At 44.7% G+C, this 16,175-nt stretch overlaps 1 long non-coding RNA gene and 1 pseudogene across 1 annotated transcript; one reads left to right on the top strand and one right to left on the bottom strand.

The window, feature by feature from the left end:
- Positions 1-21: 21 nt before the first annotated feature.
- Positions 22-4,644, bottom strand: LOC119517858. The gene is made up of 3 exons (XR_005213644.1): positions 3,348-4,644; positions 2,733-2,771; positions 22-1,042 (listed from the first exon to the last, which is right to left on the bottom strand). It is a non-coding gene; the product is annotated as an uncharacterized LOC119517858 (long non-coding RNA).
- A 2,193-nt stretch (positions 4,645-6,837) lies between these two features.
- On the top strand, positions 6,838-15,466 carry LOC119517173 (annotated as a pseudogene).
- The last annotated feature ends 709 nt before the right edge of the window (positions 15,467-16,175 follow it).

Genomic DNA, 16,175 nt, shown 5'->3' with positions numbered 1-16,175 from the left:
AAATCCTGAAGCCAGGTCAGGTGTGAGAAAGGCGGGGTGGGACACAAAGCCACTCAGATTTCCAGAGAAAGCTTCCTGCAGGAACTTCAGTCAGTGCAGCTGTGAAGGCCCAGGAACTGGCCAAGAAGAGGTAGGAAGATCGTTCCTGACAAGTTCTGAAGCGATGGCAGTGAGCAAGGTCACCAGGGAGGTGATGTGACTGGGGGGCTAGGCCATGGGCCCTACCCTGCCTCAATCCAGGGAGGAGAAAGGGTCCAAGAGAACCAAATGTGGGTCTTTCCATGCTCACCTCCTGCCTGCACTGCGGGAACCGAGATTCTCCCATAGGCAGGACCAACTTCAAGTGCAATTTGAGGATGCCCCACTCTGGTAGAGCCTCATTGCCACAAAATTATCTCCTCCTTTAACACTTCCCCAGTTCCTCAGTACCACCTTGTCTCTCCCTGAAGGACTCCTCAGCGAATGGCCCACCAGCCACACCAGATAGGTGGAGTGCACTCAGTTACACAGGCAGCACTAACCAGGACTTCCCTTCCCCGCTTCAAGGCTGTCATCAGCTTGGCTGAGCCCTCCATGTGTGCTCTCATTTCCCACTAGCACTCTCTGTTCCTGGCAAGTGGACCTTATGTTCATCAGACATATTAAGTGGTTTTTTTTCCCATTGTCTTTGCTCATTTATATATGATTCATTCAAAAATTTTATACTGTTTACTTTATGCTCACTACCCTAATAAGGCCAGGAGACCCAGCAGAACAAGGCAGATGCAGCCCTTTCCTGCACAGAGTTCACCCCACTTCTGTTTATTGAAGCAATATCCACGGTTCAAGGTCCAGCTCCAATCCCACCTCCTCCCACAACCCCTTTCCTGATCACCACCTCCAACATGTACTCTTCACTGCTGAGATTTCGTTCATATTGACATATCAGGGAAGGTGACAAAGAAGAGGTGGCATTTGAGTGAAGCCAATCTTCATGGTATCCAAGCATGTTGGGTTTTCCTATCAGGCCACACAATCATCTAGTCTCTTACTTGTTCCTCTCCTAAGAAAAGAAAGAGAGAAAAAAAAGTAAAGAAACACAAGGAAGGACAGAGGGAGAGAAAAAGTAGGGAGGGCATAGAAACCATATTTGCCAATTCCTAAATTCCAATTCAGAGTTTTCCCATTGCCCTGTTTCAGAGTTGTGGCCAATCCATTCATTCATTCATTCATTCATTCATTCAGCAAATATTTATTGAACATCTCCCAGTGACACGGCACTGAGGTTGGTGTTGATATAACAGGGAAATGAAAGAGGTAGATCATTTCACACAATAATAAATAAGGTCATGAAGGTGGCATGGGTTCAAACTGAGGAGAATTTTGAGTCCATGCTGGGGTGTTTGTTCTTTATTCTGAGGGTAACAGCTGATGATTTTGACAGGAGAATGACATGATCAGAACTGTGATTCAGGAATATCAGCTAGATATTAATGAGTACAGTGGATTAGAGGGTGGGTGACAGACTCCCTGCAGAAAGCCCATCACCCCAAAGTAGAGATAACTGTGATGGTATAACTGGAATATAAATGCTGAAGCTATCATATCCAATATCTCTGCTACTGTAATACTCCATCTTTATTAGTCTAGCTTCCTAAGATCTCATGTTCCCATCTCCTACTGTAAAGGGATGTGTGGCTCATTTTCGTTTCTAAATGAAAATGGTTTTAAATTAATTGCATTTGCAAATTTGGCAACTGTCTTTGAGATTAATTGATATCATCCGGAACCCAGAACTAGCCATAAAACAAGAGCTCAGAATCACTTGCCTCTGGCCAAAGAGGCAAAATGTGATGGGTCCAGAACCCCCACATCTTCATAAGACTCTCACCCTCTAGTTTCCCACATAAAATCACTTACTGAGCAGTGACAATAGAATTTTCCCAAAAATCACATAATTTTTTATTATGGAGATTACACACACTTAGAAACTCAGAGTTAAATGTTCTGTATCTTCTGCATATAGAATATGTTCTAGGAAATGCACTAGATCACGGTAAATCTAATATTCGTCTACAAGGAGCTTAGGTCGAGCAAAATTTTGAACCCAAATACAGAAGAGTAGATGAGTCAATGTGGTAGGAAGGAGGGACGCTGATACTGCATCGAGAAACCTGGATACATCAGGCTAGAATCTCGCGTATTCCCACCTCCAAAACTATAAACACACTGACATACACACCGAACTCTTCCCTCCACTTGGCTGCCAGCAGACTCCCCTTCCTCAACAACCCCTCCACTTCCCATCCTGGACCTGATCCTCTCTCTCCTAATCAAGGACCTCCTTCTTCTGGGTATTCTGTTCCTGTCCTTCATCACCAGAATATGAACATGTTTTAGTCTCTCCCACTTTAAAACTAACCCAAACCAAACCTCCCATGACACCATTTTCCCCTCCAGCTATCACGCCATCTCCATTCTTTTTTTTTTTTTTTTTTTTTTTTTGCTTCACAGCCAAACTCAACAAAAGAGTTGTCCACAGCCACCGTCTCCACTTCACCATCTGCTTTTACCTCTTTAACCGCCCCAGTGTAACTTAAATTGCCTTCATCTATTGACATGGGCTCCAGGTTATCAAAGCCAACAAACCTCCTTCTATCCTCATCCCACTCAGCCTCTCAGCAGCGTCTAACACTAGTGATCCCCCTTCTTCCTTCTTTCATACATTCAACAAATATTGAATGAGCACCTACCATGGGCCTGATTATTGTTCTAAGCACTGGTGGATATTGCTGTGAATGAGAAAGAAAAAAAAATTCTTGGTTTCAAATAATTTATTTTCTAGAGGAGGGATGAAGGCCATAAATATGTAAGTAAATGAAGAATGTACTATGAAAAATAAAAGAGGGGTGATGAGGCCAAAAGTGATTGAACAAGCAGGTGAAAAAAGTCCTTTCTAAGGAGATGACATTTGAGTTCCAATCTAAACAATGCCCTCATGGGACGATCTGGGAGAGAGCATTCTGGACAGAAGGCAGGGCAAATGTCCCTGGGACAGGAACAATCTTGGGTGTGTTCAAAAGACTGAGTGGGGCTGGAGCATCTAGAACAGGACAAGTGTGATAAGAGATAACCTTGAAAAGGTAGGCAGGAGCCAGAACAGGTCATGTACAGCCCTGGAGGCCTCAGTAAGGAGTTTAGATTGCAAATGGCAACTAATGATGTTTTTAAAAAACATTTGTTCCAAAAACAGACTTTATTGGAAAATGTTTAGTGGGTCACAGATTCAAAGGAAAAACTCTCTGAGGGGCAGAAACCAGGGCAGCGTGGGGGGTGCATCAGCAGGAGAGGATCGGCACTCTCCTTACCTCAATGCCGCTCAGAGAAACGGGCTCCAGCCTCGGTCAGTCAGTCGGTTGGTCATTTGTTGCTCCTCACGGTTGCTCAGCTCCACCTGCACAGTCCCAGGAGAGGTGGACCAGCCTGGGGTGGGCCCTGCGCTCACTCCATGACGGGTGGAGCGCCTGGCAGTCCTCCTGAAACTCTTCACAAAGAGGGAGAATCACTCTCCAGAAGAAAGAGAGAAAGGAGTTTAGGAAGCCAAAAACATCTACTGTGATGGGATACAACCAAATGAAGAACCAGCAGCCATAAAATGCCATAAAATATGATCAATCACTTGGTAGGGGAATTTAGGAAACTGAGGGAGCATAAAGCAGGAATAGCTTCAGAGTCTAGAATTAGGGAAAAGGAAGGGAAGAAGTTAGCTAGGCAAAGAGGGCTTGGGCACTGGGGGAACTGAGATTGTTTTCATGGGTTAGGGAAGGGCAGTGGGGGGACGTGCAAGAGATGAGCTGGAGAAGTAGACCATTGGGAATTTATGGGGATAGATGAGTCATTCATAGTTTATCCAAGGAATGTGGGAAACTTTGAGGTTTTAAGCAAGAAGTAACGTGACTACATTTGTGTCTGGAGCTCAAGAAAAGGTCTTGACCAGAGATTCTCATCTGGGCGTCATGAACATGCACTGAATCCTGGTTAAATGTGGCACAGAAAGTAATGACGGAAGCTCCCTCCCGAGGGCATTCCTGAGGGCTCCCACAATTTTGTAAATGGGGATCTTCTGCTTCTCTATGAACCTCTAAAAAGCTCTGATCTACAAATCATACTGGATGAAAACATAATTCCCACCTTGGGACTAGCCTCCCCTTTGCCATGATGTTGTTGCTCCATTTCTGCATTTCTCACCCAATACTCCTAGCTCTCACCTGCTCTGTTTTAAGGGCCCATATTTGGCTTTGTACTTCAACTTGCAGTGCCTACTTAAGGCACAGCTCAGAAAACTGGTGACAGAAGAATGCTTCCTTGACAAAAAGTGTCCATCAGGAAAGCTTTTCAGCTGCAAGGGATGGTGGGCCTGACTAAAGATGGCTTAAACATTCGTAGGTGGTTTTTCTCATGTGGTTCCTGACCAGCTCTGGGCCGGTTTCTCTATGATTTTGTGGGGGGGCCCCTACTGGTCACAAAATGGTTGCAGCACTTAGTATCATGTCCTCACAAATTGTGTCCAAAGCCTAGAAGCAAGGAGAGGGTGGGAGGGTAAGACAACGCCAACAGTTTACTATAGAAGGAAATCTCCCCCCAAAACATCCCCCAATCCCCACACCACCAACTTCCCTTTTCATCTCACTAGCTACATACATACCTCTTTCTTGAGATCAACAGTTTTCTCTCAATTCCTGAATACATCAGAGGGGGCTTTGTAGGAAAAAAAAAAATAGTGAGGAGAAAAATGTTTTCTTGATAGGCAAACCAACAGTGCCTCTTACACCTGGGAAAGTATAGATACAAGGTCAAAAAGCAACTACCATACTTACAGGGACACATTACAGCCTTCCCATTAGCGTTAGGAATAAAACCGAATGCCTATTTCACTGTTCTTCAATATTATTTCCAAAATTCTAGTTAATTCCTTAATACAAGGGAGAATGAGAAGCTCAAATATTGAAAATAATGAAATTAATAACACTTATTAGCACATGATATAGTTTCCTAATTAGAAAGCCCAAGAACACCAATGGCAAATTCACTAGCTACACAAGAGAGTTCAGAAATGTGGATGGTAAGCAAATAAAGAAAAATCTGTAGATTTCCTATATGTCAACAGTAAACAGAAAATATTAAAGAACTAAGTAACACATTCACATAGACTTAAAAAGAATAAAATACCTAAGAATGAATGGACATTCTCCTCAGAGTTCATGAGCCTCTGGTGTCCTGGTTTAGATAGGTTATTCTTTGCAACCAATGACCCACCTTTAGCCTAATATTCACCTCTCCTCTTCAGAAACCTGAGTAAGAGGCTCTCCATATCCTCCTGCCTCAGCTCAAAGGCGCCTCCCACCCAGGTCTCCTCTCTGCCCAGATGTTGCTTGGGGTCAGGGGTGAGGTGGGGACCAGGAAACCAAAGGAAGCCAACTTGCAGTAGCTTGAAAAATGATGGTGACTTAAGAATTGGCAATAGCCAGTACTGATCATTTCTCTAGAAGTTCTGCTCAGAAATGATGAAGAGAGAACATGGTAGCTGGAAGAGGACTAAAGAAGGACACAGGATGTTCAGAAGCAAAGGCTGGAAGGTTAGGCAGGTAACTAGAGGCCGTCACACTGGCCAGGCTCCATCCAGGTCCTGGGCTCTGAGACCTAACACTGCCAAAGCTCTCCTACCAGCTATCTTTCCCTGGCACCCTCCCTGTCCCTGTGCAGACTCCAAGAGTTAACTCTCCAGCCCATCCCTTTCTCAGGACACCATGATTCTGCTGCATTCATAAGCAGCTCGGTTGCCTACAGCTACCATGCTTCTTTCTTCTGACTAAGCTTCCCAGAATGAAAAGGCAAAGAGGAGGAAGTGGTGGTGGCAGGAGGCAAGCCGTGGGGAAGAGCCAGGATTCTGGTGCACTCTAGTGTGAGGACTCCTTTCTCGGCCCTTCCACCTGTGGACTGAAGCCCCTGCTCAAGCCTCCAGGTGAGTGACAGGAGCAGAGAGCAGGGAGGAGGGAGCCCAGGACCAGGTGGATAGAGGGGGCCCTGGGAGTAGTTTCTTAATTTTATCTCTCCTTCCCTTGAGTTGACTATTTGACTTTCTTCCATGTTCTTTACTCTTCCCAAGATGGATCTAACTTCCATTCTTACATTCTGGATTTCCTTCCTATTTATAAATTTCATCCAGACTACCTGTTCATATCTGCCTGCATCTGAGTCTGAATTTCTTTTATGGTTCCTATACATATGAAATAGATGATATAGCCAATTGCACTTACAGGCATTAAGCAGATGTCTTCCAAAATTTTCGCCTTTTTTTTTGTTGCTGTTGTTTTTACAAAAATGTTTTCAGAGATAAGCTTTCTCCCAGTTTCCAGGCCATTGAATGCTATTTTTAATGTCACAGTCACATTCTACAGAGGGCTTATTTTTTCTCTTGACTCATCCTTGAATGGGGCCACACCTGTCTGGCCAGTCAGCAAGGTGGGTGCCTCCTACCACCTGTCCCCTGTAGGTAACCCTAAGGGAAGGTGACCTGGATAGCTTGAGAGAAATGTGAGAAGCCTCATAGCATAGAGAGGCAGTCTTTTCTGCAGTTTTTTCTTGGGATCAAAAGCCAATACCCCATTGTATACTGGAAGGAGAAGGAGGGTTCCTGATAGGACTCAAGCCAAATAATCCCCACAGCCCAGGATCCACTGAAGTTACATCAGTCGCTTGTGATAACCTGTTTCCTCTGCCCAATAACAGGATGTGTGGCGGGTTTGGCTGAGGAGAGCTGACTCTCTGCCCAGAATCTCCGGCTCCTGGGATTACATCATGCTGCTGGCTGCCAGGGGGCCCAGGATCCATGGCAATGAGCAGAGTGAATTTGAGTGTAACACCCAGCAGCCGGGTTGCAAGGCTGTCTGCTTCAATGCCATCCATCCACTCTCCCTGCTGCACTTCTTGGCCTTCTAAGTCATCCTGGTGGCCGTGCCCAGTGCCCTCTACTTGGCATTTACTCTATATCAATGTGGTCTGGCACTGGGAAGAACCAGGAAAGGCAAAGGAGGAGGAGGAGGCCCTGGTCCTCAAAGAATAGAGAAGGAGAGATGCTGTCAGAAGCCATAGGCTTCTCTGGGCCTATGTGGCACAGCTGGGGGTTCAACTGGCCCTTGGGGGGCAACCCTGGGGGTGCAGTACCATCTGTATGGGGTCAACATGCCTTTGGTCTTTCTATGCCTTAGAAACCCCTACCCTGGTAGTGTAACCAGCATCCTGTCCTGCCCTTCTGAGAAATCCACTTGCTAAAGACCATGTTTGGGGTCAGTGGGCTCTGTCCTCCTTTACCCTTTTAGAGCTTGTGCTCCTGGGCCTGGGGAGAAGGTACAGGGGCCTGGGGGAACCTCCTAGGTGTGTCTTTTCCCTCCAGCCACACCCCTGCCCCAGTTACCAAGAGCCACCATTAGCCACTCTAGCCCCTCTGCCCAACCAACCACTCTTGTGCCTCCCTGGAGACCACGTGCCCAGCCCCCGTGAACAGGGGTAGATTGCAAGACCCATTCCTCAGGCAGTGGATAGGGCCAGGTGGGTGGACCCCTTCACCCAATGGGCCAAACCAATTCTCTATTCGGGACTCGGGATGTGGGACCAACAATGCTGCTGTCTCTGCCAGGTGCACAAGCAGGGAAGAGAGGCAAGCCGGGTAAGCTGGATGTGTGTCTGCCCCATGTCTGGGCAGGGGTTGAGGCTGGTGTGCCCAGAGGGAGAAGAAAGGAATAGGTGCATAGTAGAAACCTGAGATAGATCCTGCAGGCCCAGACAAAGACGGACACACAGACAGAGGTGGGACAGCGGCAAGGGAGTCTTTCTTGGCTGCTAAATGCTTTGCAATTTCTGGGTCCCATTCCCCTAAGGGAATCCTTCCTTTCCTGGGTAGTGTAAGATCTCCCGTGTCCATTAAATACACATCCCTGTTTGCTCTCGCCACCTGGTCTGGGTTCTGTTTCTTGTTCTCAATCAATTCCTGACAGAGAACGTCACTGGTATCAAACTGTGGGGTTGTGAGAAAAAAGAAAACTGTGGAACCAGTTCCACAAAGTTGTTCTACCATTACCACTCCACATTACGTAAACTTTTCCAAGGGAATTTTCCAAAGAGGAAATTTTAGGTTCTACATATGTCTCTTGAATAAATATTGAAAAAAAAAAAAAACATGAAACATAGGACTGTACAATGTAAACCATGAACTCTAATGTAAACCATGGACTACAGTTAATAGCACAATTATAATATCATTCTTTTATCAATTATAACAAAAATACCACACTAATAGTAATAACAGGGGAGGCATATATGGGGACGCTGTATTTTTGGCATGATTTTTCTGTAAACCTATGAACTCCTCTGACAAAAAAATATATATATTAAAAAACAGAAATAAAAGAAGAAATTTCTGATTACATGTATTTTTTCCATCGTACTTGTTCTTTCCCAGAAATCAGACTCATTCAGACTCCTATATAAAGAGGAAATGAGTCTCTCTAGCTAAGCCAACTTGAAAGGTGAAATCACTGCCCTCCCCGCTACGTGGGATCAGACACCCAGGGGAGTGAATCTCCCTGGCAACGTGGAATATGACTCCCGGGGAGGAATGTAGACCCGGCATCGTGGGACGGAGAACATCTTCTTGACCAAAAGGGGGATGTGAAAGGAAATGAAATAAGCTTCAGTGGCAGAGAGATTCCAAAAGGAGCCGAGAGGTCACTCTGGTGGGCACTCTTACGCACACTTTAGACAACCCTTTTTAGGTTCTAAAGAATTGGGGTAGCTGGTGGTGGATATCTGAAACTATCAAACTACAACCCAGAACCCATGAATCTCGAAGACAGTTGTATAAAAATGTAGCTTATGAGGGGTGACAATGGGATTGGGAAAGCCATAAGGACCACACTCCACTTTGTCTAGTTTATGGATGGATGAGTAGAAAAATAGGGGAAGGAAACAAACAGACAAAGGTACCCAGTGTTCTTTTTTACTTCAATTGCTCTTTTTCACTCTAATTATTATTCTTGTTATTTTTGTGTGTGTGCTAATGAAGGTGCCAGGGATTGATTTGGGTGATGGTACTGTAAACAATCGAAAACAATCGAAAGTACGATTTGTTTTGTATGACTGCGTGGTATGTGAATATATCTCAATAAAATGAAGATTAAAAAAAAAAAAGAGGAAATGAAAAGTATTTAAAAAGTACTTTTTGGGGCTATGTAAGTATGAAGTTATTCACCAAACCGCACTACTGAATACATAGTTTAAAATTAAAATGTGTTATAAAAGATTGCACGTTAATTAAGGAAAATTTGCATAATAAAGAAAAATAGAAGGAAGAAAGCCTTGACAACATGCCATCACTTGAACATAATCATTTTCAACATTTTTGTTTCTTCTATAATTGACTTTAAAAACATATATACAATTTCACCAGTGCAATTTACATCTTAATTATTTCCCTGGGTTACCGCATATTCTGTGGAAGCACTCTTTCTCCAGGAATAATACTCCATTGAATTTATGTTCCATAACTTAACAAAAACATTTCTCTATGTTGAACGTTTCTTTGGTTTCCAGGTTTTGATGGCTTAAATACTGCTGTAACAAATATCTTCACACCTGCACTTTTTTAAAGCTTCTTGATACATATTACTAAGTTGCTTTCTGAAATAATTGTTCTATCCTTCTTGAGAACAATTTGTCTTTAGATAGGGGAATAAATTCTTAATATAATATTAACCAATAAAAAGGAAGAAGGATACAGAAAATGTGTATATACGAATTAATATGGGTTACTAGTTAGGCAAGAGGACTCTGCTGTAAGATTTGATGGGTTTGGCTGGAAGCTCTGCACTTATAATGTGTCATCTCTCTCTGCTCAGTTTTCTTTTCTGTAAAATAGAGGAATACTAGGACTCACCCCAGACTCTGTGATGAGGATTCAGTCAGGTAACACTCTTTAGAGCCACCTAAGAGTAAACATTCAACAATTGTGAGCCATAGTAATTATTATCATTGTCATTGTTAGTCAGATAAAGAAGGGCTTTTTAAGCTAGGGACTGTTCAAAACTACTGTATTAATTCATTTACTCCTCACCTTATGAGGTAAACCCTAATATTATCCCAGTTTTACAGTTAAGGAAACAAATGGAAATAAAGTGGGAGTGGGAAGGGCTTTCCTACCAGATATCAAGATATAATAATATAAAAATACAGATATGATAATCTCATTACCAAATATCAATATAATAATTAACACAGTGCTCTTGGGTCAAATGATATATGTCAAATTGACCCCAGAGGGGATTACTGATTTACACTGCCACCAGCAAAGTCCCCACACTCTCACACCCTTGCTCATATGCTGTGTTATCAAACTGTTTGATCATTGACCATGAAGTGTGTGGAAAATGGTATCACAGCATTGTTATAATTTACATGTGTCTTAATATGAGTAAGTCTGAGAATTTTTTCAAATAGTTAGGAATCATTTGTATTTCCTTTCCTGGGAAATGTTTATACATGTTCTTTGCCCATATTCCTATTGATTTGGTTCTCTTATTGATTGGCAGGAGCTATTTATGTTTTACGGAAATTAGTCTTTTTATATTACATGAATTTCAAATATTTTTAAAGGAACTTCTTAAGGATATACTCCAGGAAGAATAAAAATAATCCCCCAAAGTAATGAAATTGTTAACAACTGCTCAGTTGTATAAAACAGCAATAATACTTTCTCATTTGAGGGTTTAAAAAGGAAGAGGGACTAAAATACTGGTCTATAATATATAAAGTGGCAGCAGTGGGATGGGGGCAATGGTGAACAGACTGACAGCTTTCTAAGGTCACTTGTGCTGTTCAGAAAGAGGTGAGAGACACTCATTCACTTGTCAGGCATGGCTCTTGCCACTGGTACCAGCGCCTGCTGCCTCAGGACCTTGCCTGGTGCTGCCACCGCTGCCCCTGATGCCGAGGACCTCTGTCAGAGCCCCATCTGCACAGTGCAAGGCTCTGCCCAGGGTCTGTTCACTCATCTTGCTCCCTTCTGAACTGAAATCTCATGTGGACACACATGATCACAGAGCCAAGGTACATGCCCACACTCCAGCTGGGAATTTGAGTCCGACTTCTACACTGGGGAGGTGGGACTCGCACTGTGGGAATCCTAAATGTCTGCCCTTGAGCACGCTGTTTCAAATTCTCCCGGGAGTATCAGCTGTCTTGGGTGGCAGTGAGTAGGGGGAAGGGGCTAATGCCCAGCCCACCTTGTGCTGTCCCAGCCAAGTCTCAAAAGAGGGGAGAGCATCTACAGCTTCATAGGCGGGCCTTAACCATTTCCTGTCACCTCCCCAAACAGCCAAGTCCTCAGTTTCTGGATCTTTCTCTGTCATCGAAGACTTTTCCTCCTTTGCTTCTATTCCTGGACCCTAGGAGCACCAAGGGACAGGAGGAGCTGAGGAAGGCTCTGTTGTTTCCATCCCTGGTTGTATATGAGAATTCCCCACCAGCTTTTTAAAAAATACCAATGCCTGGATCCTGCCACAGAATTTCTGGCAGAGTTGCTTCATTCTCTCTCCATCCCCCAAACATGGTGGGGCTCTCTGAGACTGTGCCTCCCAAGCCCCAGGCATGTCAACAAGAGCCAGGAGGGACTCCCGGGGCCAGACAAATAGGGCACAGCTGCCCGGGGACAAGGTGCACTTTTGAGCAATGTGTGGGGTACATAGGTTCTCCTCCCTCCTCATCCCCCATGGAAAAGGAAGAAGGACCTTCAGTGGTCAACAATCCCAGAAGCTATTTGAACAGCTCTTTCCTGGACAAGGTCTCCAGGACCCAGGCAGTCTATGAACTGATGCAAAGAAAGAGAAACACTGAAAAGCCCCTCATTCCACATTTACCCTACCAGGATTCAGGAGAAGCTGCCCTTGGGCTCACTGTCACCAATGACCATTCTCCCCCTTTTCTCTCAAGGTAATAAGACCACCAATTTTAATGGATCTATGGTTTCCCTGAATAAAGACTACATTTCCCAGCCTCCTTTTGGCTAGGTATGGCCAAGTGAGTAAGTTCTGGCCATTGGGATGTGAGCAGAAGGGATGGATACTATTTCCAGGTCAGACCCTTAAAAGGAAGGGGTGAGTCCTCCTTCCTCCACCCTCCTCCAGGGATGTGGATGCAACGCCTGGCTCCGTCTCAGACCATGAGATGGAAAGAGGAGCAGAAAGCGGAACTGCCAAACCAGCCCAGAACTGCCAATCCAGACCTTATAAATGTGAAAGAAATAAACCTCTATCTTGCTTAAGCCTCTGAGACTTACTTGGAGTCTCAATTACAACAGTTGATGCTATGTGCTAACTAATATAGCCTGCCACAAGGCAGATTTCGCAATTTGAGGTATTCCTGCATTTTATATTGCGATAAATGCTCAAGCTTCTGCAAGGAGCCTTGCCTGAAAGCAAGACAGGGCCAGGTGAAGCGGGAGGCAGTAAAAAAAGGTTAGAAGCCCAAAACAGAATCTTTTCTACTAGTAATAAGTATTCCTATTCTACAAATGAAAAACCCAAGTCTCCATAGGCTGCTTAAACTGTGAAAGGTCACAAAGGTTTCATGGTAATATCCGGTAGATAGTTCTACCATTGTGTTGATATAATCTGTTTAAGAATTTTCCTCTCCCTGACCCACCCCAGAGAGTTTGAATGTCTAGTAGGAGGCCAATAAATACTTTAGTAGATAAGTTAAGAAAGGAATGAAAAATAACATTTCTTCTAATCTGTAAGGCTGCCCAGGAATCACCTGGACAGACTACATTTCTTCAAAGTAGAGCTGCCTCATTGGCAAACACTATATGTACAATGATAGCTCAAAGGAAGAGTGGAAACATTATGGTGATGCTTAAATATTTTCAAAATAAGTACTGCCTCCATTCTGTCTCTGGGATGCCCTTGGACCTGCACATCATTCTAAGTTTACCTTCCAAATCTGACCGGGGAGTTCAATGTTTCTTATTCAGTTCTTCATTTTTGCACCTATTCTTTGCCCCTTCTGGAACTGCCCATCTGTAACCCTGATGTCACACTGTGGCTGCTGAACTCTGCTGAACAGAAACCTGAAGCCTAGGTTTCTAATTTAGCCTGTGGATTCTGAGGTTGGATTGGGGATGGCCCTTCAGTGGAGATCTCCATTCTGGGCTGCCCTCTTGGCTGTTCTGCCTTAGGCTGCAGGCTCAGTTGCAGTTGCGAATTGTGGCCAAGAGAGAGCACCATGTAATCTTGCTAAGGGCCTCAGGGCATTCTCCCAGTACCTTTAGGAACCTGTGGGGTTGGCAGGGAGCCCTGACAAAGGATGGAAGAGGACTTTTCTCTTAGCTATCTTTGTCTGTTCCCTTCTATAATTATGAGGTCAGCTCACACACTATTGCCAAGAGTCTGCTGGCTAGACTAGATTTCTGATCTGCAAATCAAGCCCCAAGAAGAAAGGAGGTTTCAGACCTTCTTAGCAGAGCCTTTCTGGGGAAAGGTCATTGACTTTGGTGTTTCTTCCCGTTGTAGTCCTGAGCTCCATTCTCCGCAGCCTCACTCAGTCTGTCTCACTCTTATCTGTAGGTGGCTCTCTTCAGTACAGTGATGGAGCTATATGTTGCCCCAGATTTTAAGCAACCTTAAAGCAATTTAGGTGGGTGGAGGGGACACTTGACTTCTTTTTCCATTTTCCAGCTTCAGCACCCTTCTCTCATGTCCCTGCCTCTCCGAATGATCTCATCTACTCCAGTATCCTAGACCTCAGAGTCCCACTCCTTTTTCTCATCTGTCCCCCCAGCCTCTGCTCCCGGATGTTCTAAAGACACCCCAGAAATCACAAGTCCAAATTCCACACAATCTCCCTCCACCCCACCCAATCCCCACAGAAAATAAACAAAAATCTCCCATTCTCTTCCTGCTCCTCACCTTCCTCCTGGCTTGTTTCCCCATCTCAATCCCAACCACCCAAACTACAACCATTGCTTCCTGGCCCCCTTTCATCCCATACAGCCAATTATGCCCTAAATCTGGCACCCCTTTTCCACCCAGACTGCTCCTGTCTCACTATCCCTCAGTCAAGTACTGCAGAGTCATCCTGAGGCTCACTCCTTTCCAATCACCCTCAATCTCTCTGAAAGCACATAGAAGATCGTGCCACTTCCCTCTCTGAAGTTGAGATGAATACTAAAGACCCTTCACAAGCTGGCTTCATCCTGCCCAGTCATTTCTCCAACTTAACAGTGGAGGCTTCACCTCCCACTGAGTGATAGTGTCATTGGTCAACGCAAATCACCCAAAAGCCTGAGCAGCCAGCATGGTACTAACTGCTAAAGCACTAATGAATGAATGAATGAATGAGGCTTGGGAGAGGTCATGCGGGCAGATGTGCTTGTCTGCTATCCTGGGTTAAGGTGAAAAGTCTTGTGTATGCCTGGGGTGGCTCTCCAGCGAGGTGGTCCACTCCACAAGGGAGCGGCATCTCTTCTTCCTGAACAATCTCCAGTGGCTGACCGTGCCAGACAAGGGACCCTGTGCACTTACCAAAAGTCTTTGAAAGCTCCTCTAATATTTGCCACATTCTAAATAGGAGCCCCCCTTTTAGGAAAAGTGCCCGGTTCCAGAGGTCCTTTCTGCACTCCCTCCACCCACCCAGGGCTCAATGCCTCAGGTGATTTCTGGGGGCATCCTTCCCAATTCCTGCTCTTTGGAACTGCTAAAGGAAGAGAACTTAGGATGCTCTGCCCCAAAGGTGGACATATGTTCAGGTTATTTGTTCTTCTGGTTGGTTTCTCAGGCTAGCTTAGAAATAAAACTCTAAATGATTTCCCAACATTTCCCCAGCCCCAGGAAGAGTCTCCAACTGCAAAAGTTGAGCCAGGGGATCTATCAGCACAGCTGGAAAAGGAACAAGGTTAAAAGATCCAAAATGCCAAGGTCAAAACAGAACAAAATAAAACCCTGGAGCCAATTTGATCCAATCAGGACATGGTCTAGTCCACTGGGATTCTATAAACAGGAATGTGATTGTGGGGGAGTAAGTGGGTACAGGGAGAAGTAGGGATATTATGATAAAGAAAAAAATTAAGGTTTAAAGTTGCAGCAGGTATTAAAATGAAGAATGAAAGCCTGCCTGTGGCAGCTGGGGGCTGTCTTGCTCAGCTGTCCCTTCAAGAGTGGGACTATCCCTTGGGAACAACCGCAGCATCCACACCGGGGCCATGTGCATCCCAGGATGCCCTGGCATGGCAAGGGGGGCTCAGCCCTTTCCCCCAACACTGTCACAGGCAGTCTCTGCACTGAACCCCCCCCAATGCCCTGGCCAAGACTTTGCAGGGCTGCACTGAGCCCTAGACTCTGCCCTCCCCTTTCATAGGCAGCAGAGCTGCATCCACGACTGACTCCCACTCTGCCTACTCGGGCTCTGCACGGCATTTCTCAAAAAAATCACACACACTTCTATTGCATCTTGCCATTTCTTCCTCAAAGGACCCAAACTGATGCAATGAGCCTACTGGAATTCGGTAAAACATTGACATTCAAGCTGATGTGACAGCAGAGCTTGGATTAATCCAGAACTGTTTTTGGACCCAGATACTTTTATAAATACTTTAATAAATAGGCAATAGATCTTTTGAGGCAAAGAACCCAAGAGGTGAGAAATAGTGGGACAGAGAGATCAACTTCTAACATGTACTGATTTAAAATAAACCTTTGAAACACCTTCCTCCTCATGCTTGAATTCCATTTTTAATTAAGCACAATTTCTGACTTTAGTGTTCTGGGTAGATTTCCCTACTGAAGAAAGGAAACTGCTCAATCTCCATTCTCAACGTAGGACTATCTTTCCCTAAAAAGTAATAAAACTGGCATTCTAGTTACCAAGCAAGGCATTGAGGCTTTGGTTACTGAAACTCTGTCTGAGGCAGCTTATAAGCTGTGACTGAGCACACAAGCTAGTCTAGAACTAGTTAGTCCCCAGCCAAGCCTGGCTCTCCCAGTTCCCACATGATCCTGGGCAAGTTATTTCTCCTCCTGCTCCTTAGTTTCCTCAGCTGTAAGCAGGGTGGTAATATTACCACCTTCCTCCTAAGACTGATGCACAAATTT

This window comes from Choloepus didactylus, chromosome 21, assembly GCF_015220235.1.
Source record: "Choloepus didactylus isolate mChoDid1 chromosome 21, mChoDid1.pri, whole genome shotgun sequence".
NCBI lineage: Eukaryota > Metazoa > Chordata > Mammalia > Pilosa > Megalonychidae > Choloepus > Choloepus didactylus.
Note: the sequence above shows the minus strand (reverse complement) of the source record. Positions and strands in the feature narration are given on the sequence as shown.